An 18,344-nucleotide genomic window follows, 5' to 3' on the forward strand; every position below is an offset into this window, starting at 1 on the left:
CACTTACCTGCTTCATACAGCTTTCCTAACATGATCCATTAACTGTTCAGCGCTCCATCAGGTTTCAGTACTTACAGCTCCTCTTTCTTACCAGTATCACCTCCTTGTAATTGTGGTTTACTATCCACAGTCTAGTTTTTAATGCTGACTTCCTTTCTGGGTTCACTTGTTCGGTGTGTGACTGCCCTGCTGTTCTTCCCAGCTTACTGCCAGATATGAATTAAAATGACTTCAACATCTTCTGTTTTCATCATTCTGGAAGATAAATTTAAGTTTTGACATTAGAGCTAGATATCTTTCACATGAGCACTGACATGGGCACTTAAGTGCAGATGTAGAAGGGACTTCCTTTTACATAGAGAGAGAATGACTGTATTTCCTTATACAAATCTAGGAAAATCTATTGGCAAGGGGCTGATAAATAAAGAAGTTTCAAAAAACATTTATTAAAAGAAATGCGAAAGTTCTGAAATCTTTATAAGCAGTGTAAGAAGTGACTCATATTCTACTGGTAGGGGAAGAGAAGTATGCAATGCAGTTAGTCATAACTAGAAAGCAAAAACACAGTTTGAGAGGAGAAAACAAATTCACAGAAATTCCTAAGGAACAACTACGTTATATTACTGAGCATGTTTCACTAGTCACAACATCAGAAAGGTTTCCATAGCCTGTTCTGTTCTCCCTGACATTCACTATTGAGAAAGTATCTCCCTCTGGCAGACTAAAGGTGACAAATGTCTTTAACACATTAAATTTAAAAATAGTTACACTTCCACTTTTTCTCATTTAACACAGATGGGACATTCCTTGGCTTAGGAAACTGCATAAACATTTAGAAAGTTACCTCAGTGTTTTCCTTCGCACCCCAAACAGTGTCTTTGTGTAACTTCTGCAGTGACATCTGTTCACCAAAAATGACATTATTTGGAATATGGGCATACTGGAATTACTGTTTACTGGACAGATCAGATTGCACTGTCATTCCTTTATGGTATTCAAAATGGCTCTGTCATCATGGCCCCTTGATATAGTTAAAACTGTAAGCATTACAAGGCAAATGCTATATTTAGGCCCTGAATTTGCAATCAGATTGTACAGAGGGATCCAAATTCAAAACAGGGACTCCAACACAGTGTGAAAATATGAATAACACAAAGAAGCTGCAAACTGAGCTAGAAGGGAACTATGTTTGTCACAGATTATGACTCACGCTATCCATTTTGCTCAAACATAGATCTTGTTTGCGTACAAGTTTCCTCACTGATCGGCACCATGAATCTCACCATACAAAAAACTTGAGAATTCACAGCTGTTTCTGTCAACCACAAATTCTGCTTGGAAATAGAACTGTTTCACATATACTGAATGCAGGTAGCACCTGTATCAGCAATGCTACACAACAACATTCTAGCCTGAGTCACCAAACTCAGAACACTGCTCTAATTGTTTTAATCTTTCTAAGATTATATTCTTATCACATTGCATACCAGACTCACTTTTTTTTCCCACAGTTTCTCTCTTAGCTTCGGTCATTATTGTGTAGGTGTTAGGATTAGCTTTACCAATCAGTAATCTGTAAAACATTAATTAATTAACAAGGCCTTGGTGGGCAGATGCAAATAGTCAGCTTCTGTCTGGCAATATCAATACACTTGCTCTACAATAGCTGCACTCCAAGATCTAGGAGCCTGAGGCTGTGCCTGCTCAAGGTGCATGTAGACTGTTGATAAGTCCTTGTAGGTTTACTACAACTTATTGAAGTCAAGGCACATCAGAAGACCTACATCTCTAGGCTGAAGGTTCTTCTCCCTTACAATCTGTGTTTGTCCAACTGAAAACACAGGCTTTGTGCTGATGCTGTAACAAAACCTTCTTCTGGGGTGAGTGAGAATAAAATGTTGCTGCTGTTAAGAGGAAATTTGAAACTCAGGCTGACCCACAAAATATAAAAAGGTCTGAAAAGAGAAGTTCTTTTGATGCCCTATTTTGTCATGAGGTATCTTGGTCTTCAGCCTCTCACCAGGAAGGCAGAAGCTCATGTGTCACTGCGGTAAATGATGGGATAGAGAGGAAAGAGTGAGTTCACAGCCTTGTTACACAATGTTATTAAACTTGATTCTTCTTGATCAAAAGCTCCAGAGTTTCTTCCCTTCCTCTCAAAGTCTCACTGATGTTTTTTTTTCTAGCTTAGCATTTTCAGGTGTTATATCCTGGGAATAAGAAACATTCCAGCTATATCCAGATGAAAACAGCTATACGGAAAAATAAGTTAAAACCTATAATGACCACTAGATGACAGTTTCACCTCATCCTCTGAAAAACACTGCCACAGGAGAAATATTCGTTCTCCATATACTCTCTCATTGGATTTGGGATTCTAGTGATTCATTTTCTTACATGTGGAGCTTCCTTTGTGACATGGAATTCTCACTTTAAAAAAACACATTTTCCTGAGGGCGACACAATAGTGCATATAAATCAATAGTGGCATATAAGGCAACTCTGAATGCAGCAAACACAGTATAATATTCACCAACAAGCTCATTCAGAATTGATTGGTGACATCCCTATGGTATATACAAAATCACAGTTTTGTAAGTAGCTTTTTTGTAGTGTTGTAAGTTCTGATGGGATGGAGAAGAGAATGGGGAAAAGCCAGTGGGATATCTAGGGGTGGGTCATTAAAAGGCATACTGGGAGGATGGAGGAATTAATGAGAATTCAAAGGACTGCAGTTAAGGCCAGCAGGTTCTCTCCTTTTTCAGCACCCCACCTTCTCAGCCTGGGAAGGCTCCTATTCCTTTTTATTACAGGAATCCAAATCCATCTACAACCTGACACCCACTGGTCTCCTGTGACCCCACTGGTTCCCAAACCTCCTGGACTGCTCTTCTGGGAAAGAAAGCAGGTGGGTGTGAGGTTCCAGTGGAAAGGCAACAACAGACAGAGGTTTATGGCCTAACTACTCCTGTTGCTAGTAGTATCAAAAAGGTAGATCATTGACCTCAGTGCAGATAGTAAAGCAGAATGCCATCTGCTTCAATTGTTATTCAATTCAGACAATTGATGCTTATGTTCTAGGTAAAATAAACATCTGAAGTCAGCTTTGGCCAGATTTTCTACTCTTTTCCCTCAGCATACACCTGTAACCCAGAACACCACACAACATATGAAGAGATTGAATCCTATTGTGGGATCTACTGGTACCATATGTGAGCTGAGCTTAATCTCCATCTTCCAGTTTGGGAAGAGGAAAAGGAAATGGGTAGGAGACCACAGCAGACCAGCCCAGTGAATGAAAGTCATCAAAACCTGATGGAAAGCATGATGGAGAAAGTATGCAGAGGCCACATTTTCTGTCTCCATGAAAGATTAAACTGGAGAGGATCTTGAAAACTATGGGGAGTTTATGCTGTCTTTTAATTGTAGGATCTAGGCATTCCCACACTGCTATGTGTGGTCTTTCTTTCTAAAGAAAACCCTATAAAACATGGCCAAGAATTTATATTCACAAGAAAACATAAGCATAAAAACCTGGTAGGAATATTTATGTCACCAACCCTTTGCCCTTACATCTCTATCTTTCATGGCTCTCCCACACTGAGAACCATGAATCAAATATATATATATATTTTAAAGTTTGCATCTTATTGCAGTCATATGTCAGCCCCCTTTATGTTTCTCCTTGGTAACCACCTCAATCCAAGCCATTGTCCCTGCTTTTTTTTTCCTCTTTCCTCTTTTCTGCATGCACTCAGACCTCTCAGTACTGAAATGCTGATAACAATATTAGAATTTTCATCAGCTTCCAAAATAAGGTTCCTATATCAAGTTTCATTACAAATATATCACTAGGCACTGAAGATGTATGATGTGAAAAGCTGTATATTAAAACACAAAACAAACAGATGACAGGGCATGGTTTTATGTGATCTACCACACTCCTTGGCATGCTGTTTCAGGAAAGGGAAGTAGAAACATAGAATCATAGAATTGCTCAGGTTGGAAAAGACCTTAAAGATCATAAAGGTCCAAACACAACCTAACTATACTACCCTAACTTTTTCTGGTAGGATTGAGAGCATAGACCTGAAGTAGAAACCTTAGAAGAAGTTATATGGCAGTGTCTTAGAGATTAATAACTGTAGGAACATGTGTTTTAGGAGTGTTTACTACTGCCAGCAGTTGCCCCTTCCCAACTCCAGAACACAAGGCAGAAGAACAACTCAACACATTACAGACCTGCTAACAAGCTGAACCTGATGTAGGGGATATCCAAACCAAGAGCATGGTACAAATGTAAGAGATGCCAGTGCCACAAGAGAGCAGCATGAGAGGTGATATGAAAGGTAGGTTTTTTGGGTTTTTTTGAAAAAAAAAAAGCTCTCTGCACCACATTCACACAGTGAGGTTGATGAAAATAGGCACTCCTTGTTCTCTGGACTTAGTATTTAAAGAGCAGTCAGAATACTTTAGAAGAGCAATAATACTGCCTGCCAGTAACAGTTTCTAGCCAAGGATTTTACAGCACTTCATCATTACTTATATGTTCAGCCTCATTGACCCCCTCTAAATCATCACTGGTATTTTAAATAGACAGGAACATGAAGGGTACAATAATCAGCATCCAGTCACCCAGAACTACATTGTGCCCATTCAAAAATCACAGAATCACAGAATGGCATGGTTTGGAAGGGACCTCAAGGATCATGAGTCTCCAACCCCACTGCCACATGCAGGGCCACCAACCTCCTCATTTAATACAAGATCAGGTTGCCCAGGGCCCCATCCAACCTCGCCTTTAACACTTCCAGGGAGGGGGCATCCACAACCTCTCTGGGCAGTCGCTCCAGCCCCTCACCACTCTCACAGTAAAGAACTTCCCCCTGACATCCAATCTAAATCTTCCCTCTCTCAACTTAAAACCATTTCCCCTTGTCCTGCAGTTATCTACTTCTTCAAAGAGTTGATTCCCTTCCTGTTTGTAGGCTCCCTTTAGGTACTGAAAGGCTGCAATGAGGTCATCCTGCAGCCTCCTTTTCTCCAGGCTGAACAAGCCCAGCTCCCTCAGCCTGTCGTAGAGGAGGTTCTCCAGTCCCCTGATCATCTTTGTGGCTCTCCTCTGGACCCTCTCCAGAGGGTCTCTCTGTCTTTCTTGTTCTGGGGGCTTCAGACCTGGATGCAGTACTTGAGATGGGGCCTCACAAGAGCAGAGTAGAGGGGGACAATCACCTCCCTGTCCCTGCTGGCCACCCCTCTTCTGATGGAGCCCAGGATACCATTTGCTTTCTGAGCTGCAAGAGCACACTGCTGGCTCTTGTTAAGCTTTTCATCCATCAGGAGCCCCAGGTCCTTCTCCACAGGGCTGCTCTCAAGGACTGCTCCTTCCAGTCTGTATGGATGCCAGGTATTCCTCCAGCCCAATTACAAAACCTTGCATTTTGCCATGTAGAACTTCATTAGGTTCACCCAGGCCCATCTTTCACGTCTATTGGGTCCCTCTGAATAGAAATCAGGAAAGATCAACTGCAATAGTAAAGAAAGATTGTTATAAGCACCCTCAAATCCATTTTTAAAAAGCTGACAATACCTCTAGTAAAAATGGGCATATTAATTCTAGAAGTCCCACTTTTTCCTTACGTAAAACAGGGCAATGATACTGAGCTACTTTGTGAACTGCACGGTCTTCTACTCATAATACTGTGTAGAAACTAAGTATCACCACTAACATCAAAGTGCCTCCACACCAGAGCTTGACCACAGTTAACTGTGAATACTGCTAATCCATTTAAGAGAACAGAAAGTAAGAACTGTAATATCAAATTGAAATTGCCAAACTGAGGTCAGATGGGGAAACTTTCCCTTCGCTCCCATCCCCCCATATTTCCACCATGTCATAGAAGTGCATATAACATTCTTACAGAGAATAGTGCCGAGTTTTAAGGAATAACATTTTAAGGTCTTTTGGTATTTGATTTCAGATGTCACCTTGCTGCAAATCATTGTTTTTTCTCCATTTATTAAGTAATGCTTTCCACGGGACACTGGTTTTTATTTGCTTTTTTGTTTTCCTATGGTCTCTTCACTTCACACTGATCAGTGCTCAGCAGTGCTTGAGCTGTACAAGCTGATGAGCTCATGCCCTAAAGTGGAAAGGTTACACAAGACTCAGCTGCTAACACTCTGAAGGCTGAAATCTACAAACACTGCCACGTGTACGCAGGGATGGGAGGGTGGCTTTAAAAAGAGTGGGAAACAAACTGCAAAAACAATGTATAACATTGGAACTTTGGTTGGACGTCATCTGCTTTCATTTACCATTTCAAGCTCTACTGCACCAGCTGAAAGTAAACATTATTTCTACTCTTTATAACCATAATCATAACCATAAAACAGGACACAAAAAATCACTTAGATGACTGAATGGGAGTGAAAGAGTCTACTAAAGTATAGTAGAATAACTCAAAAGAATTCTTAAATATTATTTCAGGAAGCTATTCCTTACTACTCTACTCCTCTTATCATCAAAAGGAGAAAGAAATTTCTAGCTACTTTTAGGGGGTAGAAGAAAGAAAGTTTGTAAAAATTTCCGTGGTGGCTTTTCAGCTTATAGCCAGATTCCATTAACCTTATTCATTCCATAAAGGGAACAAATCTCAAGTCACATACAGTCCAACATATGATCTCTTAATTGCTTTTAATGCAGGAGGATTGTATTTCTCATGCCCTGGCTAAAGATCAAAAGAAAACTGTTAGGGCAGGAGGTAGACACCAAAATGTCTTTTGATGCCAGCTCTTTTTTTTTTTCCTTTTTCAGACTTTCATCCAAAACATGCTTACTTTGGCAGCCAAACCATAGGGCCATGAAATCATAAAGAGCCACTGTCCAATTCTTACTTCTGCAAGACAGCAGACCCTGTTCTAATCCCTGAAAACTGCAGCTATTTTGATCAAAACTCTTTTGCCAAACTATGAAATCTTTTTAAATTGTTGCTGTTGCTCTGTCATCAGGATTTGGAGGTGTTCAGGAGACATATTTCTCCCAAAGGCTTTTGAGCTATTCTCTTTTGCCTGCCTTTTAATTACATAAAGAAAAAGGACTGAGGATTGCTGGAGAGAGGGGGAGAAAAATGACTTGTTCTGCTTAAGAACTTGCTTTCAAAAGACTGAATGAATGGCTCAGGGGATAATGAAGACTTCTATGCCTCTGGCTCAAATCTGAGGTGATTGAAGATCTTTGCTCTTTTATTACCTATGTGGGCTATAGCAATATCTAGGGATTAATCAAAATTGACAAAGATATAGTAAGAACTATATAAATAGGGAGTTGCAGACAGTCTTTGACCTAAGAAAATTAGAATTTAAACATACACACCAGATACAGGAGAACAGGATATTATCAAGATGTTTGAAAGTGTATGCAATGTTGGCTGCACTTTCAGTGCTTTAATGCCCAGTTAGACCATCCTGGACCAAAGTGAAGATTTTCAAAAGTATACAGAGGTGTATGAATTACAAATGTATTGAGAAGGCTCACCTCAAATGACCAACTCTGCAGGCTGATATACAGAGTTTCCATTTCTGCTGCAACATCCTGTTGAAAAAAAATGTTAAATTATTATGCCGTTCAAGCAACAATAATAACCTAAATAACTATATGTGTCTGATCAAAAAAAGCAGAAACCAGCTCTTATGAGGACTTTTTTTGGCAGACATCAAAGCAATTAAGTTGAAAGTATGTAAGACACCATATTCCTGCTGTGGAGAGAAGGTAGGCAGCAGATGGAATTCAAGGCATGAAATAAACGACAGGAATTAATTAGAGGAACAGAATAACTCAGAATTAGACTAGTAGGACAGAATTCATCTAGAGCAAGACTGATCATATTATCAGTATTATCAGAAATCTAATAACTTCAGGCATAGCGAAACAGAACAGGAAATGCATAAACTCAAATAAGCGTAATTTCTGCACTAATGCTCCATTGATCTTTGGATGCATTAAGCTCTCCCTTTTAATCACAGAAATTGCAGAATGGCTGAAGTGGGAAGGGACACCAGCTCCCAGCCCTGCTCACACAGGGACACCCAAAGCAGGCTGCCCAGGTCGATGTCCACGTGGCTTCTGAAGATCTCCAAGGAGGATACTCCAGAGTTTCTTTGGGCAAGCTGTGCCAGTGCTCTGTCATCCACACAGTAAAGATGTGCCTCCCGAAGCTTAGATGGAAAAAGCTGAAGTGGTGTGAAAGTGCAGGCAGCAACTTAGGATAGGGAATGCTGTGCAGAAGTCACTTATGCAAGGACCAATACTGGATTTCTGTTCTCAGGGAGGTTTATGGACCTTTAATGTCATCATATTCAGATATTAATGCTCTATGAAGTCAAATTCTAGTCACTATAGTCTGCTAGGTGTTAACATATGATGCCGTAATGCATTATGAGTTAAATTCCTCTTTGATCTGCAATACAAAAACCTCCATCTCTCAGTAACGTCAGAATTTGATCTCACAGGAAAAATTAAGAACAGATTAGCTAAAACCTAAAACAAGTAAATAATGTCCTTTGGGGAATCATATCTGGCAGTTTACTAAGGAAATTCAAAAGTATAAATATTTACATTAGGAGGTACACAGACTTCTCGTAATATTATATAGCTGATTCCAATTTGGAATACATGCTGTTTTGCTTAAGTTTATTCCATCTGCTTTTGAAATCTGACCCATACCCCACATATAAACTTCATTATTTGCTCATCCTTTCTGTCCCTATCCCTGCTGTGTTTTTTTTTTTTCTTTTTTCTTTTTTTTTTTTTTTTCTCTCTCTCTTGGGTTTGTCTTTTATTGGGAATTCCATGTGCTTTTAAATTTTACCAAAGATGCTTTGATGAAAAGCTGTGAATAAAAAAAAAAGGCAGAATCCTAGATTGGTATTTACAAAATAGTTTCAACAGTTTCAAGCTGCATATTTATATATGAATATAGAATATAATTTTACTATTATTTAATAGGATTACTGGACAATTTAGAAATGCTAGTGAAAACCAGGGATAAAACCCTCTTTGTAGAATTTACAGTCTGAATAGTCAAAATAGACAGAGCGGAAGAAAAAGCACCAAGCTTTCGTGCCAGACCTGGACTTTAAAGCTTTTCTACCTCACTCTTTTCCAGCATCTCAAAAGTAACTTGCAATTTCAGTAACACAGAAGGTTTTATACCCATCAGTAAAAAAATGTGTAATATGCAGGGCCGAAAGAATGAAGCCATTGTCAGCACAGTGTGACACATCTGCACTGGGGGTTTGCAATAGCGTTAGTGCACCAGGGCCCCTGCACTAGTGCAAAGAAGATCCTAATTAAAGCAATCTGTACAGCTCAAACTAGGGCTGGGCAGGCCCCAGACTATGCAGAGATTCCCAACAGCTTTTAAGCATGCAGATGCTGTCTGGGTCTTGCTGAATGAGCCCCATTCAGACATGTCTACCCTGTGTCTGCCCCTCTCATATAGTCAGGTTCCTGCAATGGTTTATCACTTCCCATTTCCAAAGCAGAAGTAGGTTTATAATAAATTATTTGAAACTGACTTCTATCAGATCAGAAGAAGTTAACTTGGAGAAGAAGTTAGCTTGGAGCCCAGATTTCATCCAAAATATTTTGTCCTCCTTTATAAGGCTGTATCACAAGTTTCCAGTTCACAGTCTGAGAACCTGAGTCGTTCACAGATGGATTCTCCTGAATCAATGCTTGATTATGTGAGGTAGGTGAAAATTGGAAAGAAAAAAAAAAAAAAAGAGAAGTTGGTCTCGCTAAATAGTCTAAGGATGGGCATACAATGACATTCATCCTTGGTTCACTGGAAACTGGGAAACTAAGGGCACAGGATCAGTTCCAAATCTAACTTCACTGTTGGTAATAATTGGAGTGATAATGTGGTATATTACACTGGAGGCCATGGATTAAACAGATAAACAGCAGAAAGTATACTTACAGTAGAGAGTTATAGTTACTTCTAGTGCTTGATACTTTTCTGAAGAGAACGTGCTGATGCTAAGCAGTACTAGAAAACATCTCATTCCTAATCTCTACAAGAAAATAACAAACCCCAGCAGCACTAAAATTCCTTGAAAAAAAAATCACTTTTTACTAGCTTTGCATAGAAATATTCAATGTCAGACCCAGGTGAAAATACACTCCAGGGTCAACATTTTGTTAGCTTTACTCAGTCTTAATGTACATAAGTTTTAAGGAGATGCATGGACTACTGGAAATGCCTTGAAAATGCATAGCCCTAAGAGATTTGAATCAGGCCTCTATCTGAAGACCAGACATATAATCAAAGTAGCAATGCTTTAACTAGGCATTAAGAAATAAAAAATGTGCCCTTGTCTTGGCCTCATCTTATTTGAAAGTAATTTAACTGTTTCATTGGATAGGTCCCTAGATGGTTACCAAAGGATTTAAATAAGGTCATGTTATCCACTGAGGCCCTAAGGGTCAAGGAGTATAAGTAAAAACCTCATGATTCTCTTTTAGTCAGTGAACCACTTCACTTTTGCCGATCTATCATCTTACGGGCCAGGCAGCTTCTGCTCCTCAGGTTCTATTTTAAAAAATGGTTTGTGGAGGAAACCACAGCCAGACAACAAAATCGTGAGGATTTACTTTTCAGGGCTGCATTATCATTAAAGTCTACAGAAACCTGCATCTGACAGGAAAGTGGAAGCAAATGGAGGGTCAGAAACATGCAACATGTTAATCCTGCTATTGTTTTCAGAGGAATACATATCTGGATCTTAAAACTGGCTTTATTATTATAGATCCCATAAGGGTCCATACGGGTCCAAATTTCCTAGCCAGTCCAAATCTCTAAGTTGAGCCAAAGCTAATACAGATATTTTTGTGTTCTAGGTCATGTCCTATGTATATTCACATACAGAACAGAAAAGGCAGAACAAACTGGTTGTCTCTGTGCACTGGGAATCCTCAACTATTGGAGAGTTTTTCTGCAGAGAATTTAACCTTGTGCCAATTGATGAGCCAAGACTAGAGTCGCAAAACCAGAGAGCTGAATAGGTGGTTTCCAACTAACTACAGTGGTGTGTACAAGACCCCTCTGGACTTCTGCCAGATACAGTTTGGCAATCTGGAGAGCGTGGGCCAAGCTGTACAATGCAGGCCTGTGGTGGTTTAACACCCAAGGCACATGAATACTGCGAGGTTCAAAGGGATGCAGGGAAAAAAAGCATACAAAGCACAAAGCAGTATCTTTCTGTGGCTGCAAGATCTAGACTTAAAAGTTACTGCCTTGTCTCAGGGAATAACCTGCAGGCATAATCAGCTCTGATCTGTTTGTTTTTATCTCCTCCTGGGAACCATTATACGATATTAACAAAATAAATCAATTTTAAATAACTCAGTGTGTATACTCACTACAGAGCAGTTCTTTCTGGCGTACCTCAGGGACGTTATGCAGTCCTCCACCATTATGAATGAATGAATGGGCCTTAGCTGTACTGCAATGGAGTAATTTGTTTTAATAATGTCTGAATATACACTGAGGTAATATTTGTGAAATCCCTAATAGTGTTCTCAGGGTAAAAAATCACATATTAAGGGAACAGTGATTATTTTCATTTAAAGAGCAGTTATGTGCAGAAAAGAGCCTCTAAAAATGACACCAGGAGAGTCATATTTACTCTGGTAAATGGTTTCAGTTCAGACTTGCCTGATGCACAAGTCATAGGTGTTTTCTTTCAAATGGCAGTTACAGAAACTTCACATAGGATTTGAAAGACATCTGCTTTTTATCCCCATACACACAAGGGAGAGCCTGCAACTATATTTAACTGAAGAGTTGGCAGCAAAGAGAGACACCAGATGCCCAGAATCTTCTTAATCCTTTACAAGAGAGCCCTCCTCCTTTTAGAAAAGGAACATTTTGGTTGGAGGTAGGTGGAAGTCGTATATGAACTAGAAACATCACAGAAAGAGCACTGTTTTAAGGGTGGGAGTCTCTCTTGGGAGTCTGTTTTCTAATATTAATTCCTTCTACCACTAAAAATGCCAGGATGTTCAAGAAGAGTATTGTAAGGTTTTCAAGAACGCCTTACTGGGGAAGATAAGACATGGATGAATCCAAGGATAAATCCTTTTTGGATTGGATAAAGACATGTCAGTGCCTTTAAGTCAGGTTAAGGACTGAATATTGCATGCTTGTCATTTTTTGATTTTCCACAAGTATCCAGGAATCAATGTCTCCTCTCAGTCAAATATTAAGCTGTTCTGAAGGTATTTCCTACCCTGACTTCTTTCTGCAGAGATTCTACCTGTTTCTTTTTAATTTATGATAGCTCTTCAGAGCATTTAGTTCCAAGACCAAGAGAAAATATTTGTAAAATAACGGCTGAAATTTCATTAACAACACACAAAAATAAATTGCCGTAGGCCAATATTTGAAAGCCTAACTTCCCTATTAATAGCCAACTATTCACTGTCAGTTAATAAAGCTAACCTGCATTTAATTATGGCAGAACATCTTGTTTGGCTACACGGTGTTTCTAATGATAAAAGATTCGCTGCTGAGATTTATGCGGCATATCTGATTTTTATTTATTTATTTTTTTAAGGAATGCTGTTGACTGCTTTCTGTTCTCCAGGCTACCTGCTTTCTAGACTATACCTTCCCTGATGTACGCATTCAACACATTTTTTGTTGGAGTAATTCATTACATCATAAAGACAAGCTTGCGGCTTCTGGATTGCTGCTTCAACAGCAGTGGAGTTAAAAGCACTGCAAAAACATGGTGCTGAAGATGAGACCGACAAGGAATTTCCAGGCTCAGCACTGCAATCAGTTACAGCCATCTCTCTCTTTCCAAACAACAATATCCCTTCTGGGCAACTGTTATTGATGTTTGGCTTTGACTCAGAAGCAAATCTTTGCAAGGATTGGAAAGTTTGAATGTAATCATTTGGCTGCCTTGCAGTTATCTCAAGTGAACAGAAATGTTTTTCATCTGTTAGGAACTTTGTTCAGCTCAAGGCAACTGAAACATCATCCCAACCCTTCACAAACCTATACATTTCTCTCTTTAGTATTTTGTTTTTTCAGATTCAGGATCTAGACTCTATAGAAACTGCTTAACAAAGTGAATAAAACCCAAATGCTTGGCACTGCTATAGAACTCTGTTTCATTGTGGGTGACAGCCCCATACTTTATTTGTACATGACAGATTCTGTTAAAGCTGTGAGCTACAAATAAAAATTATTCTTGAGGAAGGAATTTAAATAATATGAGTATAAACCTTTGCTGGGAATCACTTAGAGACAGAGGAAAACTGTTCAACTGCCTATAGTCCAAGCTTCATGACCATCCACATGGCAATCTACATGATATAGCAGGTTTTCATTAATCTACATTTACAGGAGTAGCTAAGAATTCATTAAAAAAAAAAAAAGTTACTACATGAAAAGCACAGAATATAAACTAAGTTCACTCCTTTGAAAAAGGATTTTAGCATTCATTGCTAGGTTATTATAATACCCTAAATAATCATTCTTTACTTCATAACAGTAATAAGATCACATTTGGAAATCTTATCAGAAAACTATGAGCCTGACAAAAAAAACAACCTTATGTTTACATCCTAAATAGGGAGTTTCCTCATGTACTTTAATTAGAACACAAGTATCATTCACATCTTTCAATTAGAAATAAGTCTATCTCAGTATACATTTCCTGGTGTGTTAGAAGAGACCATCGGAGGAATTGCATTATAAAACTGAAAGTGAATTGCTTTGGAATATTTTCAGTTGCTTTTCAGCACATCATGTTTGTGCATGGACAAAATCGCTGTATTTTCATTAAATAAAATAACATAGAAAGTCCTATTTATAAACAAAGATAGAAAGTAGCTGATGCCTACATCACTGCTGAAATCTGCCACTAAATCTCTTCCTCTGTGCAGAGGAAGTACCTGAAAACATATTCAGGAATACAACTACAGGTCAGTTAAATGTCTTCTAACGAAGAAGAGCAATGACAGCTTAAATTGGACAGTGCCAACTGTCAGGAATCTTTAACTTGATTTAGTCAAAATAATGAAATAATATGTAAAAGGCCTACTAAGAACAGCAGGTCCGACTGTGTTAACACTACTGCTAAAAATTCTTCTATGAAGCTGCTTTAACAAAAGATAATTTTTTAAAGCTTTTTTTGACAGTGATAAACTCATGCTTGGCCTGATTTAAAGGTGCACATGTCTTTTTTTAAGAGAAAAGTAAGTTAAGAATATAAATAAACAGCTTACAGATTGTTTTCACAAAACTGAAGCAATGCTTGTTAGTGTGATGTTAGCAAATGTCAGAGTCTGAGCCAAAGATCACAGAAATAAAATGAAGCCTTTTTGGCTGACTCCAAGGTACAAACATATTATGATCTACTGATGATATATTTTGTCAGAACTACAGGCGTCAGATGTTGCAGCCAGAGTGTTGGATATTTGCAGCCAGAGGGTTGTGGTCAATGGCTCTACGTCCAGGTGGAGTCCAGTCATGAGTGGTGATCCCCAAGATTCAGTCTTGGGTGTTCTTCAATACCTTTATCAAAGACATGGAGGGATCAGGTATACCCTCAGCAAGTTTGCTGATGACACTAAGCTGAGTGGTGCAGTTGACATGGTAGAAGGATGGGATGTCATCCAGAGGGACCTGGATGGCTTGAAAAGTGAGCACATGAGAACCCAATGAGATTCAGCAAAGCAAAGTGCATGATTTTGCACTTGGGCTTGGGCAATCCCAGATACATTTATAGACTGGGAAAAGAACTCACTGAGAGCAGCCCTGCAGAGAAGGACTTAGGGCTCTGGGGGGATGTGAAGCCAGTAGTGTGTGTGCTTGCACCCTGGAAGGCCAGCAGTATCCTGAGCTGCATCAAAAGAGGGGTGGCCACAGAGTGATGGAGGTGACTGTTTCTGTCCTCCTGAGGCCTCATCTGCAGTACTGCATTCAGGCCTGGAGGTCCCCAGTACAAGAAGGATGTGGAGCTGTTGGAGAGGGTCCAGAAGAGAGTCACAAAGATAATCAGAGGGTTGGAGCACCTCTTCTGTGAAGAAAGGCTGAGGGAGCTGGTGTTTCACTTACAGAAAACAAACTTTTTACACAATCTGGTAGTGAGAGAACAAGGGAAAATGGTTTTAAACGGGGAGATTTCGATTAGATCTTAGGAAAGAAACCTTTGCTCAGAGGGCAGTGAGCTCTGGAGAAGCTGATGTCCCATCCCTGGAGGTGCCTAAGGCCAGGTTGGATGGAGTCCTGGACAACCTGATCAGATAGGTGGCAGCCCTTCCTATGGCCGTGGTTGGAACTGGGTGATCTTTACAATCCCTTCCAACCCAAACCATTCTATGATTCTATGTAAAGATCCACCTATGATCTGCTCAAGCACTTTCAGAATACTCTTCCAGGAAGGAAAGTGAATTCTAGAATATCAAGAACAACTGGAAACAAGCAAGACAGAGAGTGATATCCTTTAGCATGCCTTATTTTTGTGCACTAAGGAAAAATGCTGCTTCATGCAATGAAGAAAGGGAAGTAGAGCAGTATCAGTCTGTGCTTTCAAACAAACTGATTTGGGAAAGTATCATCTGCACCTCCCTTTTCTAAAGTTAGATATAAAGCTATCCTATCTCACTGGAAAAACAGATGTGTGATAACACACACGGCACATTGTATCTACTTAGAACAAATCTTTTCTATTTTTCAGACATTTTAATATGTTTTGCAATTCCTGTGCTAAGTTACGGGCCTCAAGCCTTTTTTGTTGTTGTTGCTGTTGTGGTAGTTAAAACTGGCTTTGTTGTCTTGAGACATTCAACATGAAGATTCTCCAACCTAGTCTTCACAGGCTATGCCTTCCTGTAAATAATATACAGGACAAAATATTTTAATTAAATGGCCGACTTTCCTATATATTTTCCTATATGGTTTAGTGACTTGTGGTAGCAACGGTAATGGGAGGATGGTTGGACTAGATGATCTTGTAGGTCCTTTTTAACCTTGTGATTCTACGATTCTATGGTTCTATCTTTTCCTCCTCCCTGTTTCCTTATGTTGAAGCATGTTTTGTCTGGCATTAAGTAACAAATGAGTCACTGTCAGCATTCATACTGTCAGGTACTAATAAAATACTAGTAATATTCAGGAATAAAAATTCTGCAGGTCAGTTGGAGCTACAAAATTTGCACCTGAAACCAAACTTGCTGTAATGTTTCAGCTCACGGGAACCACAGAAATTACTTTCAGTTCAACTTGATTCACACTAGGCAAAACTACATTGCATTCCATTACAATATTTTATATAACTGGTGCTTATTTGTGTATTAGACAACAGAAGACAAAAACTCTGCTGGCTGCAAGGGCCAGTGACTATGTGCATAAAAGCCAGTGCAAGTACTGGAGACAAATCTTTTACGTGGTACTACGCCGAGAGTACTACCTCCCATTTGGTCCTCTCCTCAAGCAAGTTTAAAGACAAAACTGACAAAATTAATCTCCAGAATTGTAGCGAGACTTTAACAGATGAGAATGGTACCATACAAAAGCAAACCTCAGTGACAAAGAGCCCCTGAAAAACAAACAAAAAAACAAACAAGTGATGCGGTCCAAGTTGTAATAAAAGGAATAAAATGCTTGCCAAAAGAATTATTTAAGATTTCCAATTTGCTAGGGAAAAAAAAAAAAATGAAGTACTTGCAAATCTAGATCTGTTCTGTCATCATTTTTATTTCTGTATGAAATTCTCAGAGAGCCTCTGTCCCAGACACTAAGTTAATTTGCACAAAAAAAACCAAAACAGTTACAGGTTGGATAAAGACTGTAGATATTTCAGAAGAGAGAGAGACAGTGTATTTGTGTACAAAACACCTGTTGCTGTAGGGCTCTGATTCTATCTGGAGGCTCTCTGTATTTCTGACAGAAATAATACTAGCAATCGTAATAATAGTTGAAAGCACATGCTGTTAGCTAAACTGGAGGCATCCATGTGTAAAACTACAGTACAGTCAGGAAACCACAGAACCAAAATATTAACGTTGGAATGCTGGAGATGAAAGGACAAAGAACACAGGATGAGCACAAAGTCTGTGTTAGGAAACACTGCTCTGAACATGCAGACTTTGCAACAGGAAATAAAATCTCCTTCAAAACTTGGTTATTTTAGCAAAGCAATAGAGCAGACCGGCACAATTTTGCCCCAGGAAGAGTCCAAGGTACCACCTCAGATTTCTCTTGCTCTGATAATGGCTCAATATGCGTGTGACTGGATTGATGATTTCTCTGTGGTTATGGGGTAGAGCATAGCCTGCAATGCTCACTAGTACGATAACTATAATATTACTTTCAACACAGTATTTCTTGGTGGTAATGTATGAGAAGGGACAGAAAAAGTTCAGCTGGGTTTTCAGAAAGAGCAGCACTTTCCTGTTTTATTTGTTCATGTGGACAAACAAACAAGATGGCACTGAAGATATTTAATTCAGAGTCTCATCAGACAAGATGATGCTTTCTTCAGAGATGATGAAATCTTACAACATTTATTCTTACGATCTAAGTTCTGCTCAGAAAGGCAGGTGCTCTGATACCCTTTTTGCAGAGTTTAACTGCAGGTTTTAAATAAACTGGGAGGTCTACATTAAAAGCTCTTGGTCTTCAGTAGAGCTTTGGTACTCACCAAGAGCTGCAGCAGAGTGGCTTCGCTCTACGAAATGTGAAAATCTGCAAGATTATACAGATGCAAACCAAAGAGCTCATACAATAATACACTCAATTGACCCTGTGGTCTCCAAACATGCATTCAAGGATATTCAAACACTTTGGAATTATTGGGCTTGTACGAAGTGAAGCTAAAGCCATGCCCTTGGTTTTAAGGTAAAAGTCGTCTAACCATCACCATCTCTGCTCTTCATTTCCATTAAGCTTTGCCAATGGAAATTCAGCTCAAGTTGAGCACCACCAGACATGGTGTCACTACTGTAGCTGGGCTGGACCATGACAGTTAACTATTCTGGGCCACTATGTGATGCAGAATGTGTGCTGGTACAGTAAAAATCCTTGCTGCTGGACTCTCAAATAAGTGTCAAGTCAGCTGTTGGAGATGATGATGGAGCAGTCCCAGGGACAGACATCTCTCTAAATCTGCAAAACAAGCCTTGATGGCTGCAGCTGCATTAGCACAGATCTTGCCATCCGCTTCTGACATATCATCACACTGGCATACTAAAACCTTTCCAGAGCAAAATCGGAATTTTTTTGAGATTAACTCTTTTTCAGATTTAATGCAAGTAGAAGATG

The 18,344-nt window shown here is 39.4% G+C and overlaps 1 protein-coding gene across 12 annotated transcripts in view; it reads right to left on the reverse strand.

Annotated features, from left to right (window-relative positions):
- SLC35A5 (solute carrier family 35 member A5) overlaps positions 1-18,344 on the reverse strand; it is a 133,257-nt gene that overhangs the window by 17,844 nt on the left and 97,069 nt on the right. For all 12 annotated transcript variants that reach the window (XM_031613134.2, XM_090150976.1, XM_031613131.2 and 9 more), the window contains exons 10-11: positions 7,538-7,594; positions 8-255 (exon numbers count right to left, since the gene is read on the reverse strand). The gene's annotated coding sequence lies outside the window, so the exon portion shown is untranslated. The remainder of the gene's footprint in view (positions 1-7; positions 256-7,537; positions 7,595-18,344) is intronic.

Source organism: Phasianus colchicus, chromosome 1, assembly GCF_987193195.1.
Source record: "Phasianus colchicus chromosome 1, bPhaCol1.hap1.1, whole genome shotgun sequence".
In the NCBI taxonomy this organism is placed as follows: domain Eukaryota; kingdom Metazoa; phylum Chordata; class Aves; order Galliformes; family Phasianidae; genus Phasianus; species Phasianus colchicus.